The sequence below is a fragment of the Perognathus longimembris genome, chromosome 11, assembly GCF_023159225.1.
Source record: "Perognathus longimembris pacificus isolate PPM17 chromosome 11, ASM2315922v1, whole genome shotgun sequence".
Classification (NCBI taxonomy): Eukaryota; Metazoa; Chordata; class Mammalia; order Rodentia; family Heteromyidae; genus Perognathus; species Perognathus longimembris.
Genome location: NC_063171.1, coordinates 7074969 through 7100633, shown reverse-complemented (window position 1 = coordinate 7100633; position 25665 = coordinate 7074969). Strand labels below are relative to the sequence as shown.

At 41.0% G+C, this 25665-nt stretch overlaps 1 protein-coding gene and 3 pseudogenes across 1 annotated transcript in view; 3 read left to right on the top strand and 1 right to left on the bottom strand.

The window, feature by feature from the left end:
- The first annotated feature begins 320 nt into the window (after positions 1-320).
- LOC125359901 (olfactory receptor 2B11) overlaps positions 321-25665 on the top strand; it is a 50423-nt gene continuing 25078 nt past the window's right edge. The window contains exon 1 of the mRNA XM_048357765.1: positions 321-437. The gene's annotated coding sequence lies outside the window, so the exon portion shown is untranslated. The remainder of the gene's footprint in view (positions 438-25665) is intronic.
- Positions 560-1444, top strand: LOC125359804 (annotated as a pseudogene).
- LOC125359803 lies at positions 10622-10959 on the top strand (annotated as a pseudogene).
- On the bottom strand, positions 11496-12155 carry LOC125359799 (annotated as a pseudogene).

Here is a 25665-nt window from a genome sequence, read left to right as displayed (position 1 = left end):
TTCGATTCCCCAGCACCACATATACAGAAAACGGCCAGAAGTGGCGCTGTGGCTCAAGTGGCAGAGTGCTAGCCTTGAGCAAGAAGAAGCCAGGGACAGTGCTCAGGCCCTGAGTCCAAGGCCCAGGACTGGCACAAACAAATAAATAAATAAATAAATAAATAAATAAATAAATAAAGATAAAGATATTTAAAAAAAAGAGCTAAAATGCTATTTAAAGTTGTTATTCATACATTATGCATCATATAAAACTTTTACCATCTTCAAGATTCTGACATTGAAGCAACTGTTTTCCTCATTTTAACAGAAGCAGAAAGTGAAGTTTTGAGAGACTGCATGGTTTAGTTAAGATCACAAAGAGAAAGGAGAAACCAGAATTGCATACTGCTGTCCTGACTTTGTTTCTTACTCCTCTACATCCTAGTGTTTCCACAGAGGTAAAGATGATGAGACAAGGTTTGAAATAAGAAAGAGAAGAGTTTGGCATCAGAAAATGATTTCACTATTTCTCTGAGTGAGTTGTTTGAACTTCTTCACAGCTACCAGAAGATGCTTCAGCATGAGAAGTGACAACCAGAGCTCCTTGTGGGACACCCTGACAGACTTCATTCTTGTGGGTGTTTCTGACTGGCCATGGCTTGAGCTCCCTCTTTTTATGGTACTCCTGGTGTCCTATGTTCTGGCAATGTTGGGAAACATTTCCATCATGCTGGTGTCCCGCCTGGACCCCCAACTCCACAGCCCCATGTACATCTTCCTCAGCCACCTGTCCTTCCTGGACCTCTGCTACACCACCACCACCATCCCCCAGATACTATTCAACATGGGCAGCTCCAAGAAGACCATCAGCTATGGAGGCCGCACAGTGTAGTATGCAATTTTCCACTGGTTGGGGTGCACTGAATGCATTGTCTTGGCCACCATGGCCCTAGATCGCTATGTGGCCATCTGTGAGCCCCTCCGGTATGCCATTATCATGCACCGCTCTCTCTGCCAGCAGCTGGTAGCTGTGGCCTGGCTCAGTGGCTTTGGAAACTCTCTTGTTCAAGTGGTCCTGACTGTGCAGTTGCCTTTCTGTGGGCAGAAGGTGCTAAACAACTTCTTTTGGGTGGGCTTCTTTGTGCTTGTGCCCCTAGCTCTCATCCTTCTCTCCTATGGCTTCATTGCTCGTGCTGTGCTCAGGATCCAGTCCTCTAAAGGAAAGCATAAGGCCTTTGGGACTTGTTCTTCCCACCTAGTGGTAGTCTCTCTCTTCTACCTATCTGCCATCTACATGTACCTGCAGCCCCCATCCAGATACTCCCCAGAGCAGGGCAAGTTTATCTCTCTTTTCTATTCCATAATCACCCCCACCCTGAATCCTTTCATCTATACCCTGAGGAATAAGGATGTGAAAGGAGCTCTCAGAAGACTCCTAGCAAGGATCTGGAAGTCCTGCAGATAGTGAAGATCTGAGATGAGGCTATCACCACCTATTCAATAACACTTGGCAAGTGTACTGTTTGCTCAGAGAATCTTACACTTACAGAATTAGTAGGTAAGCAGTAAGTATTTTGAGATTTGAGAACCTGGAAAATCCCCAAAACAGCTCACCTCCCATACGCTCATAGTGCCAGTGATTCGCAAATTAAGCTAATTGTGAGCATGTAATTCTAATAGGTCATATATTTTTAGAGATTGAAATAACTCTGTTTATTGAATTATTTCATTTCTAATTTTCTGAATCTTCTTTATCTTCTTCCAACTTGTTCTTCTCTCCTCCCTCAATTTGTCTCTTTATAAGCTACTTTCTTCCTTTTCAATTACTCCTACAAATGACTAATATGAAACTGAAAGACAGTCTTACACATTTTTCCATAGATTTAACCTTTCCCTGAGTTTGTTTTCACAATACTATATGAATAAATGGATTCTTTTCCTCTTTTGAGATTATAGATGACTTTTTTCTCCTGTAATTCAAGTTTCTTCCTGTAGAAGGTTCGCTTTCCACTGACTGAGAACTAATTAGTGGAAATATATTTGCCTATGTTCTCCTCTATTCAAACATACCCATTACAGATTTGAGCATAGAAATCAGGTACAGTAAGGGAATAACAACAGCCACCAATGATTTTTAGGACAACCATAATAGCATGCCAATTTATGAACTGCATATTTCTAGAATGTTCCATTTACTATATCTGCACTGCAGTAGACACCAGAGTAAAGAAATTGTGAAAAACGCAACCGGGGGTAAAAGGGAACTTATACGTGAGTAAATTGGATATATTAGCAAAGAGATAAAACATAAAAGCAAATGAAAATTGTAGAAATATTTTAAAAGTACAATAATTGTATGACACTGGTGGCTCACACCTATAATCATAGCTACTCAGGAGGCTGCAATCTGAGGGTCACAGATCAAAACCAGCCCAGGCAGTAAAGTCCCCGTGAGATTCTTATCTACAATAAGCTACTCAAAAAAAGCTGGAAGTTGGGCTGGGGATATGGCCTAGTGGCAAGAGTGCTTGCCTCCTATACATGAGGCCCTGGGTTCAATTCCCCAGCACCACATATACAGAAAATGGCCAGACGGGGAGCTGTGGCTCAAGTGGCAGAGTGCTAGCCTTGAGCAAAAAGAAGCCAGGGACAGTGCTCAGGCCCTGAGTCCAAGCCCCAGGACTGGCCAAAAAAAAAAAAAAAGCTGGAAGTGAAGGTGTAGCTCAAATGGTAGAGCACTAGCTTTGAGCATAAAGGGATCAATGACAGTGCCCAGGCCTGAGTTCAAGCACCAGGATCAGCAAAAAAATAATAATAACTGAAATAGTGACATAATACTTAGCTCCATATGCTATAGGCGTCGCTAGTGATGGTTGCCCTGAGCCTTCCAGGGTTCAGGGTGAGAGTAGCACACTGAGAGGTTAAAGACTGGGTTACAGCCAAGGGGGCACTCAAGATAAATAGAGGACGTATCCAAGCCAAGCTGCTATTTGGGCAGTCTGGAGGACCTGAAGGCTTCTAGTCAAGCTTACATTTATGTCATTGTAATCTTTCTCTAAGTTTACCATGATGACCTTTTTTTTTTTCAAATTTTTATTATCAAACTGATGTACAGAGAGGTTACAGTTTTATACGTTAGGCAATGGATACATTTCTTGTACTGTTTGTTACCCTGTCCCTCATACCCCCCTTCCTCCTCCCCCTTTCCCTTCCTCCCCCCCACCCCGGAGGTGTTCAGTTCACTTACAACAAACAGTTTTGCAAGTATTGCTTTTGTAGTTGTTTGTCTTTTTTTACCCTGTGTCTCTCAATTTTGGTATTCCCTTTCAATTTCCTAGTTCCAATACCAGTATACATGGTTTCCAATATACTCAGATAACATTACAGCGATAGTGTAGGTACAACCACAGGAAGGTGATACAAGAACATCATCAATAATAGAAGCTACAGATACACATAGGACGTTGAAAGTAGTTACAACTGTGATATAACAATCATTTCTATAACATGGAGTTCATTTCACTTAGCATCATCTTACGTGTTCATAAGGGTATAGCTATTGGGCCTTGTGATGCTCTGCTATGACTTGCCTAAACCTGTACTAATTATTCCAAATAAGGGAGACCATAGAGTCCATGTTTCTTTGGGTCATTTCACTTAGTATAATTTTTTCCAAGTCCTTCCATTTCCTTACAAATGGGGCAATGTCATTCTTTCTGATAGAGGCATAAAATTCCATTGTGTATATGTACCACATTTTCCTGATCCATTCGTCTACTGAGGGGCATCTGGGTTGGTTCCAGATTCTCGCTATGACAAATTGTGCTGCGATGAACATTGTTGTACTGGTGGCATTACTGTGATTTTGTTTGTGGTCTTTTGGATAGATACCCAAAAGTGGGGCTGCTGGGTCATAGGGCAGTTCTATATTTAGCCTTCTGAGGAATCTCCATACTGCTTGCCAGAGTGGCTGAACCAGTTTACATTCCCACCAACAATGAAGTAGGGTTCCCTTTTGGCCACATCCCCTCCAACAATTGTTATTGTTAGTTTTCTTGATATATGACATTCTTACTGGGGTGAGATGGAATTTCAATGTTGTTTTGATTTGCATTTCTTTTATGGCCAGTGATGTAGAGCATTTTTTCATATGTCTCTTGGCCATTCTCATTTCCTCATCAGAAAAGTCTCTTTGTAAGTCTTTAGCCCACTTGATGAGGGGGCTATTGGTTCTTTGCGGTTTGGTTTTGGAGGAAGGTAATTTTTTTAGTTCTGCATATATTTTAGAGATGAGGCCTTTGTCTGTTGAATGTCCGGTAAAGATCTTCTCCCAGTCTGTGGGCTTTCTGTTTATCTTGTGAGCTATGTCCTTTGCCATGCAGAAGCTCTGCAGTTTGATGCATTCCCATTTGTCCAACCTTTCTTTGATTTGTAGCCTTTCTGGATCTTTGTTAAGGAAGTTCCATCCTGCGCCAAGGAGCCCAAGTGTTTCTCCTACTCCTTCCTTTAGTGTTTTCAGGGTGTCTGTTTTGATTTCAAGGTCTTTAATCCATTTGGAATTGATTTTGGTGCAGGGTGATATATAAGGATCTAGTTTTAGTTTGTTGCATGTGTTGAGCCAGTTTTGCCAGCACCATTTGTTAAAGAGGCTATCTTTCTTCCATACTATTGTTTTAGCTCCTTTATCAAAGATTAAGTAGGCGTAGTTCTGTGGGTTCATTTCTGGGTTTTCAATTCTGTTCCATTGGTCTTCAGGCCTGTTCCGGTGCCAATACCAAGCTGTTTTTATTACTATAGCTTTATAATACAGCTTGAAGTTGGGTATTGTAATTCCTCCAGCACTGTCTTTCTGCTTAGGAGTGTTTTTGCTATTCTAGGTCTTTTATTGTTCCATATGATTTTCTGGATTGCTTCCTCTATTTCATTAAAGAATGGTGTTGGGATATTAATGGGTATTGCATTGAATTTGTAGATAGCCTTTGGCAATATTGCCATTTTGATTATATTAATCCTCCCAATCCAGGAGCATGGGAGGTTTTTCCATTTCCTTAGTTCTGACTTAATTTCATTTTCCAAGGTTTTAAAGTTCTCCTCAAAGAGGTCTTTCACTTCTTTGGTTAAGGTTATTCCTAGGTATTTTATGTTTTGGGGGGCTATTGCAAAAGGAGTTGCTTTCCTGATTTCAGCCTCTGTCTTCGGGTTGTTAGCATAGAAAAAGGCCGTTGATTTTTGAAGGTTTATTTTATATCCTGCAACTTTGCCAAAGTTTTGGATCAGCTCTAGTAGCTTGGGGGTAGAGTCTATGGGATTCTTTATGTACAGGATCATGCATGATGACCTTCTTTTCTATTTTTCCCATTCTGCCTTCAAACCACCATCCTCACAACTCAGCCCCCTGTGTATGTAGGATTGAGTATATAGCTTGAGTAAACAAAGCCATGTGAGGAAATTGTTTTTGACTGGAGTTCTAGTTAGCCCTCACCTCTCAAGACGCTTCCAGCTGATGGATCCTTAGAAGGCAACAGGATCATGTGGCCTCCCAGAAAGAAAGCAAAGATTCAAGAGGCCAGTGACACACTGAACAAGGGACAAGGGCTTGGACGGTTGCCTGAGTTCCTAGAACACCAGCCACCTCAAAAACAAACCTCAGATACAGAGTTTGAGTGCTGATCTCTGACCAATAAAAAGGGAGAAAGAAGGAAAGGAAGAGAGAGAGAGAGAGAGAGAGAGAGAGAGAGAGAAGAAAGGGAAAAAGAAAGGAAGCAAAATAGAGAAAGAGGAATCTTCCATTTTACATTATGTCTCTGGTCAGAGGCATATATGAATATATACCCTGGAGCAATTCAAATAATGTTCTTTCTTGGCATTTTATTTGACTCCCTTTGGCAATAATAGACTTGTAATAGTTCCACTCTATTTCTGGTTTTATTTCATTTTTTTCTTTGTTTTGTTTTCTTTTTAGTCAGTCCTGGGCTTGAACTCAGGGCCTGAGCACTGTCCCTAGCTTCTTTTTGCTCAAGGCTAGCACTCTACCACTTGAGCCACAGCACTACTTCTGGCTTTTTCTATATATGTGGTGCTAAGGAATCGAACCCAGGGCTTCATGTATATGAGGCGAGCACTGGGCCATATTCCCAGCCACCACTTATTTCATATTTTTATTATGATACTGAGGCTTCAAATCAGGGCCTAGACAGTCCCTAAGCTCTTGTGCCCAAGGCTAGCTCTCTACCACTTCAGCCACATCACCACTTCTGGCTCTTTTACTTGTTAACTAGAAGAGTCTTATGGTCTTTACTGCTTGGGCTGCCTTGCAAAGGTGATGCTGAGTTGCTAGGAATTCAGGTAAGGTCCAACAGCACTCTGCTTTTCTACTGTTTGACACTGCTGATTTCCTACATGGGGTCTTATAAACTCTGGTAATCCTTCTAGCTCTAACCAGTATCCTTCACTGCCTCCTTAGGAATTAGGTTCACAGATGTAAAGAGCCAGCTGAGCTCTAGTTGTGTTTATTCTTTTTCCTGGGGGGAAAAAAGTATTCTTTACAAAATTAATCTGTGCACTCCTCTTGCACTAGGTAGGAGCTGTGGCATGAGCTAGAGCAGCAGCCCCTGGGACTTTAGCAACCAAGGGGATGGAAGCAAGCCAAACCAGAGGACATTTCCCAGTTGATTTCAGCAGCAGGCCCAACAAGGTTGCACACAATAGCCACCAAGAGCCTTGAGGTAGTCAGGACAAGGGAGAGACACCCCAAATTTTCAGATAGGGCCTTCATGAGGCAAGCGCCCGACAGCAGTGTCCTCATATTGGCAGCCTGCATCCCCATAGCACCAGGGCACAGTAGCCCCTGGCCTCCACCTAGTGCTCAGGTGTCACCTGCAATGGCCGCTCCAAGCCTCACACAGGTGCAGAGACACCAGAGCGGGAAGCACAAGTGTTTCCTACACTGCCACCAAGAGGCTGGCTCCCCAAAATCAGCAGCCCAGGGCAGTTGCTATGGCATCAATAGGTCACACTCACCCCGCAGCCCCAGGGCCCCAGGCGGTCACTCCAGGCCTGAGCTCCAGCAGCAGCCATGTCACCACGGGTTTCCATGTCCTGGCTCGCGGGTGCCGGTATGAGGGCCGTTATGGAGATGACCGTGGTGATCGCAGCCCCTCCAGACTAGGGCGCAGCCACCAGTCCTCGACCTGAGGTTCTGGTGCGGTGGTAGCACCAGCAGGCACATGAACAGCAACCACAGCACTGTGACAGGAGGCCTCAGCGACGGCGCCAATGGCAGCGGCCAACGAAGCTTCTCTGCAGCCGTGGTGGTCAGCAGCGCAGACAGCGGCTGTGGTGACACTGAGGGTGACGCTGCCACATCAGCAAAGGCGGCCATAAAATGGCGGAGACCAGAGCAAGGCCTTCCTAGCAACGTTGGCCATATTAGGGGCAGCTGTACTGGTGTTGGCCATGTTGGGTACCATGACCACAGGAACAGCAGTGGCCCTATTGGCAGCTGTGGCCATAGCAACCACGGTGGCCATATTATTAGTAGCTGTAGCAGTCAGCTGCCACAGTCATGGAAGCAACCTGCAGCCCCAAGGGCTTACTTAGAATAAGGGTTACTTAGAATAAACAAGTTCATATGGGATGGCACCTTTGAGCCTCAGGACAGCATGGAGAGAGGGACCAGACTTTCCTGACAGGGACACTGTGAGACCAGTACCCAGACCCCAGTGGCCTCACAATGGTGGCCAGCAGTCCCTGAAATGTTGTGGCAATGGCCACTGCCAAGGTTTCGACAGCATCCATGGTGACACCGATAGTAGGATAGTAGGAGCTGCAACGCCACCAGAGGCCAGAGCCATAATAATGGCAGTAACCATACAGAGCTCAGCGGCCATGTTGACTATGATGGCCATACCAACAGCAGCAGCCATATGCAGGTGACGGTATTGGCAGCAGCGGCCATAGCACCAGCATCAGTGGAAGTAGGGACATCAGCCACCACAGTGATGGAAGCAACCGGCAGTCCCAAGGTCCAACTGCATGACAATGGGAGTCAAGTTCACAAGGGATGGCACCTTCGAGCTTCTAGGAGAGCCCCAAAGAGAAGGAAAGGTGCCCAAGCTTTCCTGAGGGGTACCTTGAGACAGGTACCCTGACCAACATCCTCACAACAATGTTGTCACAGGCAGTGAGCAAGCTTAAGGGCCTGGAGCCTTGTGGCTGCAGTATTGGGACCCAAGCACTGAAGAGGCCACACAAAGGCCTCTCCGTGCCCCACAGTGGAGCCAGGAGTGCAGAGAGGGGCACACCAAGGTTTTACACAGCACCACCCTGGCAGAAGAGGCCTTAGGGACTTTGCTGTACCAACAGTGATGACCCAAGCAGCCCTCAGCTTCAAAGAATGCTGGCTGTCACCAGTGTTTTCGAGACAAGGTATGTTGAAGTCACAAGCATCATCCTCTACTAGCCTCACAGGAGAATGAGGAGACATAGTGCTGCAAATAAAAGTTTCAGACTGAGACTCCTAGCTTCCTGGCATCTACATCAAGATGCTTGCTTTGGTGATTATGGTGACATAGTCAGCAAGCAGCCTCTGCCCTAGCACTGCAGACCTCATCCCAAAACACATGAATAGTCCCATGGGATGTCCACACTCAGACTCAAAGAGGTTAGAGGAGATAGCAGGGCATCCAAAGGATTTAGCAAGGGCCATTGACATACTGGAGCTTGTGGAGAAGCTGCTACTGCAGATAGCTGTGGCAAAGACCATGGTGTATATAAGTACACTAAGCCCCACGGGACCACCATGGGGTCAAACTAGGCCTGGGCCACATGTTCTGATGAGGTTGCAAGCCATGGCCACACAAGGGTAAGGAGAGAGAAATGAGGCCCCAAGCCTTCAGATATGGCCACCTCATTGCCAGTGTCCAGGCAGAAGCAGCAACACCCTACAGCTGTGGCAACAAGGGCAATGCCAGCAGCCCTCCGGCCCCAGGGACCACATCTCCCTCAACAATGCCCTTGGCTCCAGACACTGTCGACCTCACTTCAAATCCTGCCCAAAACAGTTCCTTTACCAGGGAACATTCATTCATTGCTTAATGATTGCTTAAACAATCAGGTTCTAGTGCTGCTAATTATTTTTAGATTTCACATATGAGTGAAACATGCATAGCTAGCTTTTTGAATTTGATTTATCATGACCAAAATTATTTCCTGTTAGGTACCTGTGGCTCATGCACTTATGGGCATAAGACCTGAGTATCACAGTTCAATGTTTGCCCAAATATCTGTAATGAACCAGCAAAAAGTTAAACTGGAAGTATTGCTATGTTGTAGAGCACCAGCTATTTAAAAAAAAAAAAAAAAGCCAAGCCAGAGTGAAAGGCTCAGAGTAAAAGTCCCAGAATTTCAACATCAGCACACACACACACACACACACACACACACACAACACACACCATGTTTCATTCATTTTCTGGCAAACATAATTTCATTCTTCTTTATGAACAATATCCAATAGTGTGTGTATACTACATTTTATCTGCTGCTTCTGTGGCTGGGTTAAGTGACTAGTGCTGCTATAAATGTGCAAGTATCTCTATCTCTACTCACTTATGGTTCTTCTGATATATGTTCACTATTTCCTAAAGTCTTATTTTTTATTATATACAGAGGGGTTACATAAGTCAGGTAAGGAGTGCATTTTTGGGAGGAGGTTCATAAGGAGGTTTATTAGTGGGGCCATAATTCCCACGGGAGAGGGAGCTACATGGCGTCTGCACCTTATCCAGGTGGCAGCTTCTCTCTCTGCATTTCTTTTCAACCATGTCACCGCTTGCTCTCTCTAGTTTCCCTCCCATCCCCAGTTATGTCTATATTTTCCATTTTTTATAAAAATGTGTTTTATTTAAATGTCTAAAAGTTGAAATCACATATAAAAATACCAGTTACTCCAATGTATTGGTAAAATAGCTTATTATTAGACTTGAGTTTAGAAATACATGTACCATATGTTCCAGAGCACCTGAAAGTTAGGAGTCCACCTGGGCTTCTCACTAACAATAATTTCAAGTATTTAGCATTTTATAACTACGAATAGACTCATAATCGTTTGCTGTAACTTTTAATTTTTTCTTTAAATATAAGCAAATAAGGGCATCTCATACTATTGTTTGAAACTTAAAATTGATTTTTAAAAAGTTAATAGAAATGATATGTTTTGGCATTAGAATATATGAGATCAATGACTTAAAACTAGTTTTATAATTTTCAAAAAGCATAATTGATCATGTGCTACTGGACTAGATTTATTTAAGAATAGAAGAAGAAGAAAATAAAAGAAAAAAGGAAATCCATGCTGCTGAACAGTTCAACACCTAAGCCTTAAAATCTTATGTAGGAAAAAAAATCTTATTGTAGGTGCAAGTAGTGCCAAATGCTCAGGAACTGGGCAAAACATGTAACTGTCTCTATTGTGCAGTTCTGATGTAAAGAACATGAAGTTCTTAGGAACTTTAGGCCCAGTAACCTTGTAAGTAGTTTCAAACAATTACCATGAAAAATCATGAAAAAACAAATTTAAAATACTGGTGTGTTCCTTTCACTTCCTGACACTGCTGAGGTCGCAGGCTCATGGCCCACCAGCATGTACCACGTCACCTCCTACCTTCTGTCCCTTCTTGGGGACAACTCTCCCCCAGCACCAAAGACATTAAGAAGATCCTGGACAGCATAGGCATCGAAGTGGACGATGATTGGCTTAACAAGGTAATCGGTGAGCTGAATGAGAAGAACATTGAAGATGTCATTGCCCAAAGTGTTGGCCAGCTTGCCAGTGTACCTGCTAGTGATACTGTAGTTGCTTCTGTTGCACTTGGCTCTGAAGCTCTTGCTGCTGGTTCTGCCCCTGCTGCAGAAGAGAAGAAAGATGAGAAGAAAGAAGAATCCAAGGAGTCGGATGTTGACATGGATTCGGCTGATTAAATTCCTGCTTCCCTGCAAATAAAGCCTTTTTATGTAAAAAAAAAAAAAAAATACATATACATATATATATACTAATTCCAGAATAATACAAAAACTTTAAAGAAAATAGCAGACAATATGAATTCAGAATCTTCTGTTCAACTTGAAAACTAGATACTGATTAGGATAATATCATCTTAAAAATTAACCCAAGCCAGGTTCCAGTAGCTCACGCCTGTAATCCTAGCTATGCAGGAGGCTGAGATCTGAGGATCAGGGTTCAAAGCAGCTTGGGCAGGAAAGTCTTTGAGACTCTTATCTCCAGTTAACCACCAGAAAACCAGAAGTGGCGCTGTGGCTCAAGTGGTAGAGCACTAGCCTTGACAGCAGCTAGGCCCAGAGTTCAAAGCCTCATGACAAAAAAGTAACATGTTATAGTTGTTCCTTAAACACCTTCAGGAGGAAGGCTAAATAAAAAACTAACAAAACTAGCTGAATGCTCCAGAAATGGGCTTTCTGCCTGTGTTCTCCATTCCAAAGGAGTATGAGGCACTAACCTACAATAAGCACAGACAACCTACAATAAGCACAGACTTTCTCAGGGCCAGTTGGCACTTGATGCCCCATATATCCTGGTTCTTTTGGCTAGCATTAGTTGGCCTGGAGATGATAGTGAAATGGACATAATTCTCACCCAGTGTAGTATTCTTAATGAGTAAGAAGTGTTGAAGGTAGTTGAGATGGAAAAATGCAAAGCAGCCAGTCTTCAGCATGGTATCACTTAAGTCTAGGTAGACAAGGTTGGGGTATCTTCTAGTCAGATATCTGATTTCTGGAGGTTCTTTTGGTAGCCAGTAAGATTCAGCTGGGTGATTGTCTCTGACACATGTGGTGACAGCCACTTGGCACATGCCTTTCAGTAAACTCAAAGTACCAGGAGAAGTTCAGCTCATCCAATCTGCAATAACTTCATAGCAAAGTCTTCAGGGCAGCTTCAGGGGATCCTAATTACCCACAGAGTTTTCATCTCACTAAATTTGAGTTCTGTGCAAGCTGATTGACAATGGGATCTGAAAGCTGCAGGCTTTCCAGGATTAAATTCTGTAACATGAAGCACTCAGAATACCATGAAGGCCTGACAAATTCATAGCCACGTTCAACAGATCCATGTACCAAACATGGAAAGAGTTGAAATGTTAAACCAATGGTTGCTCCATAAATGTCTGTTGACAATGGAAAGCAAACACCCCTTGAGACAGAAACCAAGCAGTGACATCTGGGTGAAGATTTCTACCTGTGAGATTTAAAGACTGCCGAGAGATTCATCAAACAGGAGGCAATAGCATCTCTTACAAACCCAAGACACTCAACAGCTCAAGGAGTCATAGTTAAAAGATGCCCAGGAGCATTTCATCAGGAAGCTAGTCCCATGAAACACCTGGACAGATCTGTTGATTGCATTGAGGCCTTCAGAGGATCACAAAGTCTTTGTCATTCCTTTTGCCCTTCTGCTTTTTCCTTTGTGAACTCTGGGAGTAGCCCAGGATGGGGAGTTGCTCCTGGGGGATGTTCTCACTGTCCATATCTTCCTTCTCCAGGGTGAAGACCCCCATGCCTGGCAACAGTTCAGAAGTTTTGCTGAAATGTCATCCCCACATGAAGCTGGTGGTAACATTACTATGACTCAGAATCACTTGGTGATGCTTTCTGTAGGACACAATTTCTTCTCAGAACACATCCCTGTACATGGCATCCTCTGGTTCGAGAAGATTAAACTCATTTATTAATGGCAGAGTGGCTTGTCTTCCCAATTCCTGCTTAACTCACATGGCAGGCCCCAGCTAGTGGCCATGACCACGGCAGCCAGAACCCAGAGCCCTAGTACTGTTCCATCCTCTCTGCTGTTTGGCCTATTTTATTTATTTATTTTTTTTTTTTTTGCTTCTTTGGAAGGTACCAGTTCAATGTTTTGCGTTTATTTGCTCTTTTTAACCTGTTGTCCAATAAATATCTTATAAAGATTTGCTCCCATTCTGGGTTGTATCTTTATTCTTGTTATTGTTTCCTATTATGTACAGTTTTTTAATTGGATGCAATCTCATTTGTCAGTTCTTGTTTTTTGTCTTTAGCAATTGGAGTCTTATTCATAAAGTTGTTTCGACACCTATCTTACATTGCATTCTCTTATTTCCCTTAGTGATTTCAAGGTTTCAGATATTACATTAAGAACCCTGATGCATTTTTTAGTTAATTTTTGAACAGGGTGAGACATAGGAGGTCTAGTTTCAGTCTTCTACATATTGATATTCAGTTTGCCAAGTGCTATTTGTTGAATAGGCTGTCTTTGTATATATTTATGACTGCTTCATCCAAATGAAGATGTCCATAGTCTCATGAGCTAATTTCTTAGTGCTCTACTCTGTTTATCGATGTATTTATTTCTATCCCATGATAATTGTGTTACTATGGCTCTGGGCTATAATTTGAAATTAGGTATACATATCTGTTTATTTAGATATACATATATACACACTAGCATAAAAGAAGCCACTAAAAACTGTCTTTATAGAAGAGCAGGAGGTTTATGAAAGGGTCACAGAGGGGTGAATTTATTCAAAGTACATTATATGCATGTATAGATAATCACAATGAAAAGCATTTGTACAATTAATACATGCTAGCAATTTTTTAAATAAAATACATTGGGAAAATAGAGGGTGGCAAGGAATGAATATTATATTACATATATGTATGGAAATAGTACAATGAGACGGAGGAAAAAAACTGTTAAAAAGGGACACAGTGACATAGATGGAATGGATTTAATCAAAGTACATTAGGTACAAATTGTGACTATCACAATAAAAATCCTTTGTGCAATTTATGCTAATATAAAATATGATAATGTGTATATGTGACAGATATATTCCCCATGATGGTTTATAAAAAGCCAAATTAACAATGCTGTCATTTTATTGGCCCTACATGTAATCTTAACTACTCAGAAGGCTGAAAGGGAGATAGGGGAGGGAGAGACAGAGGAAAGAAAAGGAGAGAGAGGAAGAAAAGGGAGAGAGGGAGGAAGGGAGGGAGGGGGGAGGAAGGGAGGGAGGGACGGAGAGAGGGAGGGACGGAGAGAGGGAGGGAGGGGGATCTAGAGCACAGTAGAGTCCAGGTGACTTAAATTATGGAAAAAGAAATGTGAGATAAAGGAGTGACTATCTGAATACAATGGAAATAGCAATAAAGAAGCAAAAAACATAAAATCAAACAAAAAAGATATATGAAAATAAGATGTACCTTAATGGTTGTTAAATTTCTACTAGAGAAATCCAAAGGCAGACCATGATAAAAATCAACAAATTGAAACATGAGGTAATAGAAATCACCAAGAAAATATATTTCAGGAAATGAAACAAGGAACTGTAAGCACCAGCAACCAGAAAAAACATAGAATTGACTGTTCCCTGGGAGGGAAGGGAGAAATGTGTAGAGAGCACATTGGAAGAAATGTGGTATACACCACCATGGAATTCTACTCTTCCACCAGAAAGAATGATATTGTACCAATCATAAGGAAATAGAAACAAGTGGAAAAATTATATTAAGCACAGTAAACCAGACACAAAAACATAGGATTTATTTCTCTCATTTGTGGTAAATCTACAAGTAGCTAGGCAACAGTAGCTCACCTCTGAGATCCTAGCTGAGTACTCAGGACACTGAGTTCTGAGGATCACAGTTCAAAGCCAGCCTGGGCAGAAAAGTCCCCATGAGACTCTGACCTCCAATTAACCACTTTCAAAAAACAGAAGTAGAACTGTGACTCAAAGTGGTAGAGCATTGGCCTTGCACAAAAGAGCTCAGGGACAGCACCCATGCCCTGAGTTCAAGCCCCACAACTGACCAAAATAAATAAATAAATTTACAATAAAACACATTGGATGGTTAAAAAAATACGATGGAACATGATGGATTATACAGGTATCTAGACATTCCAGTCATGAGGCTTGAGACCTCCTTTGAGATCAAAGGAGGATGTTCTTAGGAGAGATCACCAAGGCTCAATAACTATGCGCACATGAACATATAAAATAATATTTATTGAAATTAACTCCAAGAAATTCAAGCAAGAGGGTTTGTTTTTTCTTGGTAGCTGTTTTTGTTTTCTTTACCTTTTGTCTTGCTTGTAAATGTATCTGGGGAGGACAGAAAGGGTGGGACAAAAGGTGAACAAATGCAGCAGTGATACTCTGTAGACACTGTTGGAAATGAAATATACAACTAGTCTGTGGGGACTACAGGGAAAAACTGAAAGAGATAAAGGGCAGAGGTGATAATGTTCAAAAAGAAATGTACTGTTTTGCACAACACCTTGTCAAAAAAAATTGTGTTCAATTAATAAATAAATAAATAAATAAAAAGAAATGTACTGGACCTGAAAGTATGGCCCAATGGTAAAATGCTTGCCTCGCAGACATGAAGGCCTGGGTTCGATTCCTCAGCACCACATATATATAGAAAAAACCAGAAGTGGTGCTGTGGCTCAAGTAGTAGAGTGCTAGCCTTGAGCAAAAAGAAGCCAGGGAGTGCTCAGGCCCTGAGTTCAAACCTCAGGACTGGCAAATTAAAAAAAGAAAAGGAAAAGAAATGTACTCATTGCCTGACTTACATAACTATAATCCCTCTGTATATCACCTTTACAATAACAAATATACATACATATATTAAAATAAATTACTTTTTTGCCTAGAATTACTTTGTCTATTCTATGTCTTTTGTTGTTCCATATGAATTTTTGTATTGTTTTATCTGTCCCAGTAAAAAACATGATTGGGATTTTTATGAGGATTGCATTGAATTTATATATCCTTTTTGACAGTATGACCATTTTCACAATATTAATTCTACCTATCCATGAACAGGGAAGATATTTATATTTCCTGGTGTCCTCTATGATTATTTCTTCAATTTTTTTACAGTTTTTGCTATAAAGATCTATTTTTTTTTGTCAGCTTGGGAGCTTGAACTCTGGGCCTTAGAGCTGTCCCTGAGCTTCTTTTGCTCAAGGCAAGTGCTCTACTACTTGAACCACAGTGCCACTTCTGGCTTTTTTGAGTTTATTGTAGTCTCACTGAGAAACCAGACACTGGAAGCATATGTTTGTAATCCTAGCTACTCAGGAGGCTGAGATCTGAGGATCACAGTTTAAAGCCAGCCCAGACAGGAAGTACATGAGACCCTTATCTCCAATAAATTACTCAGAAAAAGCCAGAAGTGGTGCTGTGGTTCAAGTAGTAGAGTACTAGTCTTGAGCAAAATAAGCTCGGGGACAGAGCCCAGGCCCAGAATCCAAGCCCAGGATTGAAGAAAAAAAAAAATAAAAGGTCTCACTGAGTTTCCTGCCTGGGCTGACTTCAAACCATGATCACCATGATCATCAGATCTCAGCCTCCGAGTAGCTAGGATTACAGGTGTGAGCCACTGGCACCTAGCCTCTTTTACATCTTTGGTTAGGTTAATTCCTAGGCATTTTATTTTATTTTATTTTTAGATTTATTTGTCAAAGTGATTTACAGAGAGGTTACAGTTTCATATGTTATTTCCTAGGCATTTTTTAGGCTATTGAAAATGGAGGTGTTTTCATGACTTCCCTTTCTGGTTGTACATTGTTGACATACAGAAAGGCTACTGATTTTAATTTTGCATTCTGATACTTTCCCAAAGTGATTGATCAGTTCTAGCAATTTGAGGGTAGAGTTTTTTGGGTCCTTTAGATATAAGGCCATGTCATCTGCAACTAAGGATAGTTTAATTTCTTCTTTCCCTATATGAATACCTTTTATGTCCTTTTTTTTTTTTTTTTTTTTGCTTTATTGCTCTGGGTAAGAATTCCAGAACTATATTGAAGAGGAGTGGAGATAGTAGGCATTCTTGCCTTGTTTCTGATTTGGGGGGAAATGCTTTTAGTTTTTCTCCATTCAGTATAGCTGTTAGTCTGTGGTATATAGCCTTTATTGTTTTAAGGAATGTTCCTTATAGTCCTAGTTTCTCCAAAGCTTTTACCATAAATGCTTTTAACATATCAGACCTCAGACTCTATTACAGAGCCATAATAACAAAAACAGCTTGGTACTGGCACAAAAATAGACCTGAAGACCAATGGAACAGATCAGAAGACCCAGAAATAAAATCACATACGTATAGTCATCTATTTGACAATAGAACCAAAGAAATACAGTGGAAAAAACATAGCCTCTTCAACAATTAGTTCTGGGGAAACTGGGCAGACAAATGCAGAAAACTAAAAGTACACCCTTGCTTGTCACCATGTACTAATATCAATTCCAAGTGGATCAAAGACCTCAGACCCCAAACTCTGAAACTACTGCAAGAGAAAATAGGAGAGACGTTAAGTCTTATACGGATAGGCAGGAACCACTTGGTAGGAATCAAAAATAATAAAGCTCCCCTGGAATGCAACATAAATAAAAATGAATTGCATGCAAACATATATACATACACACATACATGCATGCATGCATGCATGCATACATACGTACATACATACATACATACATACATACCCTAGAGGAGACAGCAATTCCACCCAGGTGTACAATCACCAATTGAAATCAACTGGGTACTGATGGCTCATACTTTCAATTCTATTTTGGAGGCTGAGAAACAGACAATCAAGTTTCAAAACCAGCACAGGCAGAAAAGTCTGAGCCTCTACCTCCAATTGATCAGCAAAAGGCTGGAATGGAGGCGTCACACCTATAATAGAGTGCTAGCCAGCGAAGCAAAGGTTTAAGCCCCAGTATCACCAAAAAACATTAAAGTAAGCTCAATGACAGTAGTTCATACCTATAATCCTAGCTTCTCTGAAAGCTGACATCTAATGATTACAGTTCAAAGCTACTTCTGTGAGACTTTTATTTCTATAACTACAAAATTAACAGAAGTGGAGCTGTGGCTCAAGTGGTAGAGCACCAGAACTTAGCCTTCTGAGTAGTTATGATTTTCAGGCATGTACCACTAGCATATGACTCATTCTATCTTTTTTTTTTCTTTTGCCAGTCCTGGGGCTTGAACTCAGGGCCTTGGCACTGTCCCTGAATTGCTTTTGCTCGAGGCTAACACTCCACCACTTGAACTGCAGTGCCACTTCAAGTTTTTTCTGTGGTACTAAGGAATCAGACCCAGGGCTTCATGCATGCTAGGAAAGCACTCTACCACTAAACCACATTCTCAGACCTCATCCTACCTTTTTGAGCATGCACTTTTCTTAGTTATGAATGAATATACTTAAATCTAATATCTAACTTGTTCTTAAATGCTTTCTGCAGTGATGTCAAGAACTGTCACAGTCCCTTCTCTGAGGGCCTCATGGTGACAGTCCAGTGTTTTATATTCAGAGACCTTGAGAGATGAACTACCTCACCGTAGTGTTTTGTTTTGTTTTCCTGACAGTCCTGGGGTTTGAACTCAGGGCCTGAGCACTGTCCCTGGCTTCTTTTGGCTCAAGGCTACTACTCTACCACTTGAGCCACAGTGCCACTTCTGTATTTTTCTATATATGTGTTGCTGAGGAATCGAATCCAGGGCTTCATCTATACAAGGCGAGCACTTTACCACTGGGTCATATTCCCAGTCCCACTCACTGTGTTTTTGAATAGCTAGTTGAGTGTTACATCTTTTCCACATCAGGAATGGTGATCTGAAAATCATGGTTCAAATCTATCCCAGGCACAAAAGTCTATGAGAATTCTCTCCCATTAACCAGCCAAAAAAAAAAAAAAAAGCCAGAAGTGGAGTATAAGTCAAGTAAGAGAGCTCCAGCCTCTACAGAATGTATTTTAGAGAGACATGCATCTGTGTTTCCCTACACTTTTTTTTAAAGAAAACTTGGTGCAACTCGTAAGGAAATGGAAGGACTTTGAAAAAATTATACTAAATGAGGTGAGCCAGACCCAAAGAAACAAGGACTCTATGGTTTCCCTCATAGAGAATAATTAGTACAGGTTTAGGCTAGTCACAGCAGAGGATCACAAGAGCCCAATAGCTATGCCCTTATGAACACATAAGTAAAATGAACTCCATGATATAGAAACGAGTGTTATATCACTGTTGTAATTACTTTCAACATACCGTGGGAAACCGTAGCCTTTTGTTGTTGTTGATGATGATCTTCTTGTATCCCCTTCCTGTGGTTGTCTCTGTGCTATCACTGTGTCTCATCTGAGTACTCTGGATACTGTATATACTGGTATTAGAACTAGGGAAAGGAAAGAGAATATCAAAATAGAGAGATAAAGGACAAAAAGACAAATTACTCCAAAAGCAATACTTACAAAACCATTTGATGTAAACCAACTGAACAGCTCACAGGAGGAGAGGGAAAGGGGGAGGAAGAGAGGGAAAATGAGGGAGGAGGTAACAAACTGTACAAGAAATGTACCCACTGCCTTACACAGGAAACTGCAACCTCTATGTACATAACTTTGACAATAAGTAAGTAATTATTAAAAAAAAAAAACTTGGTGCAGCTTTATTGAGTAAGTAAATAAGCAGGCAAGCAGACAGACGAAAACCAAACAGACTAGCAGAATGGCAAGGGCACACTCTAGCAGGGTGTGAGTATTCTCAGAGGGAGAAGGAGAGAGAGAGACAATGGCCTACATTAGTGATATTCTTACCTATGTTGGTTGCTATTTTACTAACTAATCGTATACTTATTTGACTCTACTCCTATGACCAGCCCTTATACTATGTCACCTCAAAGGGTCAATAATTACAGGGCATCTAATTTTGACTGTTATTCTTCAGAGACATATTAGATATTGTAAATGGCACTCTAACACATTTTCTTCCAGGTCCATAAGGCTGTTTCCAAAGGGCTATTTATGATCCTCTTCAGGGTCATATGTGAAAAGTCTTTTTGAACATTTTACTTGTTTTCTTTTTCCTCTTCCTTGCTTCTTCATTTCTCTGTCTCAGAAGGACTGCAAATGATTTAGATTTGCAATGTGGAGAAAAGTGCATTTCAAGAATAGTAGTATTGTACAAGTTTGACAAGAAATGTAATCACTACCTTACATATATAACTAATCACAATGTACATCGCCTTCACAATAAAATAAAATTAAAATATATATAAAGAATAATAATATTGTAAAATACAATATTTCATGGATGTCATACTATTGCCTCTGCTAAGAACTTCAAAATCCAGGCAACACAGAACATCTCAATTACTTTCCTTTTTTTTTTTTTTATTTTTTAGTGGTTCACTCTGCCTCTGTTATTTTTTTTTAATTTTTAATTTTTTAATTTTTTTACAGTTTCATACATTAGGCCATGGGTACATTTCTTGTACTATTTGTTACCTCCTCCCTCATTCCCCTCTCCCCCCTCCCCCTTTCCCTCTCCCCCCATGAGTTGTTCAGATGATTTATACCAAATGGTTTTGTAAGTATTGCTTTTAGAGTCCTTTGTCTTTTTAATCCCTTGTCTCTCGATTTTGATACTCCCTTTCACTTCCCTAGTTCTAATACCAATATATACAGTATCCAGAGTACTCAGATGAGATAGACAGCGCGGGTACTACCACAGGAAGGGGATACAAGAGGATCATCAACAAACGAAGCTACTGTTTCACATGACATGCTGAAAGTAATTACAACAGGGATATAACACTCATTTCTATAACATGGAGTTCATTTTACTTAGCATAATCTTATGTGTTCATAAGGGCATAGCTATTGGGCTCTTGTGATCCTCTGCTGTGACTAGCCTAAACCTGTACTAATTGTTCCCTATGAGGGAGACCATAGAGTCCATGTTTCTTTGGGTCTGGCTCACTTCATTTAGTATAATTTTTTCCAAGTTCTTCCATTTCTTTACAAATGGGGCACTGTCATTCTTCCTGATAGAGGCATAAAATTCCATTGTGTGTATGTACCTCATTTTCCTGATCCACTCATCAACTGAGGGGCATCTGGGTTGGTTCCATATTTTAGCCATGACAAATTGTGCTGCAATGAACATTGTTGTGCTGGTGGCTTTAATGTGTTCTTGTTTGTAGTCTTTTGGGTAGATGCCGAAACGTGGGGCTGCTGAACCATAGGGGAGCTCTATGTTTAGCCTTCTGAGGAATCTCCATAACGTTTTCCAGAGTGGCTGAACCAGTTCATATTCCCACCAACAATGAAGTAGGGTTCCCTTTTGGCCACATCCCCTCCAACATTTGTTATTGTTAGTTTTCTTGATATATGACATTCTTACTAGGGTAAGGTGGAGTCTCAATGTTGTTTGATTTGCATTTTTTTATGGCCAGTGATGTTGAGCAATTCTTCATGTGTCTCTTGGCCATTCTAGTTTCCTCATCAGAGAAGTCTCTTTTTAAGTCTTTAGCCCACTTGTTGAGGGGACCATTGGTTCTTTGAGGATTTGTTTGGGAGGAATTTAATTTTTTTAGTTCTGCATATATTTTAGATATGAGACCTTTGTCCGTTGTATGACCGGTAAAGATCTTTTCCCAATCTGTGGGCTTTCTGTTTATCTTGCAAGCTATGTCCTTTGCCCTGCAGAAGCTCTGCAATTTGATGCAGTGCCATTTGTCCATCCTTTCTTTGATTTGTAGCATTTCTGGGCCTTTATTAAGGAAGTTTCATCCTGTGCCAAGGAGCCCAAGTGTTTGTCCTACTTCTTCTTGTAGTGTTTTCAGAGTATCTGTTTTTATTTCAAGGTCTTTGATCCATCTGGAATTGATTTTGGTGCAGGGTAATATATAAGGATCTAGTTTTAGTTTGTTGCATGTGTTGAACCAGTTTTGCCAGCACCATTTGTTAAAGAGGCTATCTTTCTTCCATCCTATTTTTTTGGCTCCTTTATTAAAGATTAAGTAGGCATAGTTCTGCGAGTTGATTTCTGGGTCTTCAGATCTGTTCCATTGATCTTCAGGCCTGTTCCTGTGCCAATACCAAGCTGTTTTCATTACTATAGCTTTATAATATAGCTTGAAGTTTGGTATTGTAATTCCTTGAGCACTGATTTTTATGCTTAGGATTATTTTTGCTGTTCGGGGTCTTTTATTGTTCCATATGAATTTCTGGATTGCTTCCTCTATTTCATTAAAAAATGGTGTTGGGATATTAGTGGGTATTGCATTGAAATTGTAGATAGCCTTTGGTAATATTGCCATTTTGACTATATTAATCCTCCCAATCCAGGAGCATGGGAGGTTTTTCCATTTCCTTAGTTCTGCCTTAATTTTGTTTTTCATGTTTTTAAAGTTCTCATCATAGAGGTCTTTCACTTCTTTGGTTAAGGTTATTCCTAGGTATTTCATGTTATTTTAGGCTATTGCAAAAGGAGTTGCTTTCCTGGTTTTGGCCTTGGTCTTCGGGTCATTGGCATATAGAATGATCATTGATTTTTGAGAGTTTATTTTATATCCTGCTACTTTGCCAAAGTTTTGCATCAGCTCTAGTAGCTTGGGAGTAGAGTCCATGGGGTTCTTTAGGTATAGGGTCATCTCATCTGCGAAGAGAGAAAACTTAACTTCATCTTTTCTTATTTGGATCCCCTTTATGTTTTCTTCTTGCCTAATTGCTCTGGCTAGGAATTCTAGTACTGTGTTGAAGCGGAGAGGAGAGAGCAGACATCCCTGTCTTGCTCCTGATTTTAAAGGGAATGGCTTTAGCTTTTCACCATTTAGAATTATGCTTGCTGTTGCTTTGTCATAGACTGCTTTTATTATATTCAGGAATGTTCCCTGGAATCCCAGTTTTTCCAGGACTTTTATCATAAATAGGTGCTAAATTTTATCGAACGCCTTTTACACATCTAGAGATATAACCATGTGATTCTTTACCTTGCTCCAGTTGATGTGGTGGATTACATTAATTACTTGCAGATATTGAACAACTTTGCATCCATGGGATGAATCCGGTTTGATCATGGTGTATGATTTTTTTTGATGACTTGTTGAAGTTGATTGGCCAGAATTTTGTCCAGAATTTTTGCATCAATGTTCATCAGGGAAATCAGTCTATAGTTCTCTTTCCGTGATGAGTCCCTGACTGGTTTGGGGATGAGGGTTATACTGGCATCATAGAATGTGTTTGGTAGCAAACTTTCACTTTCAAGTTCATTGAAGAGTTTGAGAAATACTGATGTGAGTTCTGTTTTGAATGCCTTGTAGAATTCTGCTGTGAATCTGTCTGCTCCCAGGCTTCTCTTGGATGGGAGATCTCTTATTGCCGTTTCTATTTCTATTGCCTGTTTCTATTGGCTTGGGGTTTGGCTTGTTGTTCTCTTTCGAGGAGCTTAAGGTGCTTCCATCAGTTGTTGAATTGCTCCTTCTCCAGTTTGTTGATGTAGGCACTCAGAGATATAAATTTTCCTCTGAATTCTGCCTTTGCTGTGTCTCAAAGGATCTGGTACTTTGTGTGCTCATCTTGGTTTAATTCCATAAACATTTGAATTTCTGTTCTAATTTCTTCAATGACCCACTGATGGTTCAGCAGTGTGTTTAGTCTCCATGAATTGTAGGATTTTCCGTGGTGGCTGTTTGAGTTGACCTCTAATTTTATTCCATTGTGGTCTGAAAAAAATGCAGGGAATGGTTTTGATACTTCGGAATTTGAACAGATTTTCTTTGTGTCCTAAGATGTGACCTATTTTGGAGAATGTTACATGCACTGCTGAAAAGAATGCTGCTGAAAAGAATGTGTTGCTGGATGGAATATTCTGTAGATGTCAGTTAAGTCTAGTTTGCCTATGCAGTTGTTTAGTTCTGTGGTTTCTTTGCTCAGTTTTTGGCATGTTGATCTGTCCAGAGGTGACAATGGAGTGTTAAAGTCTCCATCTATCAATGTGTTTGGGTCTATGAGTGTTTTTAAAGTCAGTAGTGTTTGTTTGATGAAGTTGGGTGCTCCTGTATTTGGGGTGTAGATATTTAGGATGGTTAAATCCTCCTGTAGGAGAGACCCTTTATGAGTATGTAGTACCCTTCTTTGTCTCTTCTTACCATTTTTAATTTGAAGTCAATTTTATCTGATACTAGGATTGAACTCCAGCCTGCTTATGGGGGCTGCTTGCTTGGTAGATTTTATTCCAGCCTTTCACTTTTAGAAGATGTTTGTTTTTGCTGGATAGATGTATCTCTTGGAGGCAGCAGAAAGCTGGATCTTGATTTTTGATCCAACTTATGAGCCTATGTCGTTTAATTGGAGAATTAAGTTCATTAATGTTGAGAGTTAGGATTGTGAGATGATCATTTGTCACATCCGCCTCGACCAGCAAGGAAGACTCAACGCCGGATTCTTCTCTAAGCAGTTTATTCCAGAACCTTGAAGCAGTCTTCTCTCTCTCTCTCTCTTGGGGGCTTCCCCCCCCCCGGGGAGCTTCCCGCTTGGCCTTAAGTGCCAACTGGGTAGCCAATCCCGGTAAGCTACGTGGGGATTACCAATAGGTCCAGGTACGCGGAAGCAAGCCAGAGTCCAAGCTTTAGCCATATTAGGAGTTGTTTATCACAGAGAGCACTCGCCGTTGGGAGGGCGGAGGGCGGAAGCCGGCGCCATCAGGGCGCAGCTGCTCGCAGCTCTCTACAATCATTTGTTCCTTTCATTATAGCTATCTTGTTAAAAGCTGTGTCTTCCCAATTCTTGATCTAATATTCTGGTTTTCTATTTAGGGTTCATTTCTCTGTCTGTATTGTGATCTTGATTATTTTCCGCGTGTAGTACATCCTTGAGGATTTTCTGTAAAACTGGTTTGGTGGAGATATATTGTTTCAGTTTTTCCTTACTGTGGAAGACTTTTATTTGATCTTCGGCTATGAATGAGAGTTTAGCTGGATACTATTCTTGGTTGATAGTTATTTTTATTTAGGGTGTGGTATACCTCATTCCAGGCTTTCCTTGCTTTCATCATCTCTGCTGAAAAGTCTGGGGTAATTCTGATTGGTTTTCCTTTATATGTGATTATTTTCTTCTCCCTAGCATCTTTAAGGATTCTTTCCTTGAACTCTATTGATCCTGTTTTGATTGCAATGTGTCATTGAGATGTCCTTTTCTAGTCTGGTCCATGTGGGGTTCTAAATGCTTCTTGTATCTGGATGGGCCTATCCTTCTGGATATTTGGGAAGTGCTCAGCTAATATTCTGTTTAATAGGTTGCCTATTCCATTGACTTTCTGTAGGTTTTTCTCAACCCCTGTTAACCTTAAATTGAGCTTCCTGATTGTACCTTGGAGCTCCTGGAGTGATTTGTTTTGCCGATTGGATTGGTTTTGTATTGTTTTTTGTTCTTTCTCCATGGATTCTAGAGAATCTTCAGTCCCTGAGATTCGATCCTCTGCTTCATTGAGTCTGCTCTGTAGGCTAGCTACTTGATTTCGAATCTCCCTTCCTTCTGACCGGTGTTTCTTGATGGTTTCCATGTCTTTGCTATAATTTTCTTTTAGGTCCTGTATGGACTTCTTTACTTCATTAATTTGGTTCTGAGAACACTTCCTGCTCTTGGATACGTAGCCCACAGGCACGTCTGCCCGGAGTGCCGGCCATGATTTGTCCAAGCTCCCTACACTCCCCCGGGGGACCAATTGGTGCCCGCCACTAGTGCCTTACATCAACTCCCTGCTAGGTGATTGGCCAGAGAGGACTCAGGAGGTGGAGGTTGCTAGGGGCTATATAATCCCTGATCTGCACAACAATAA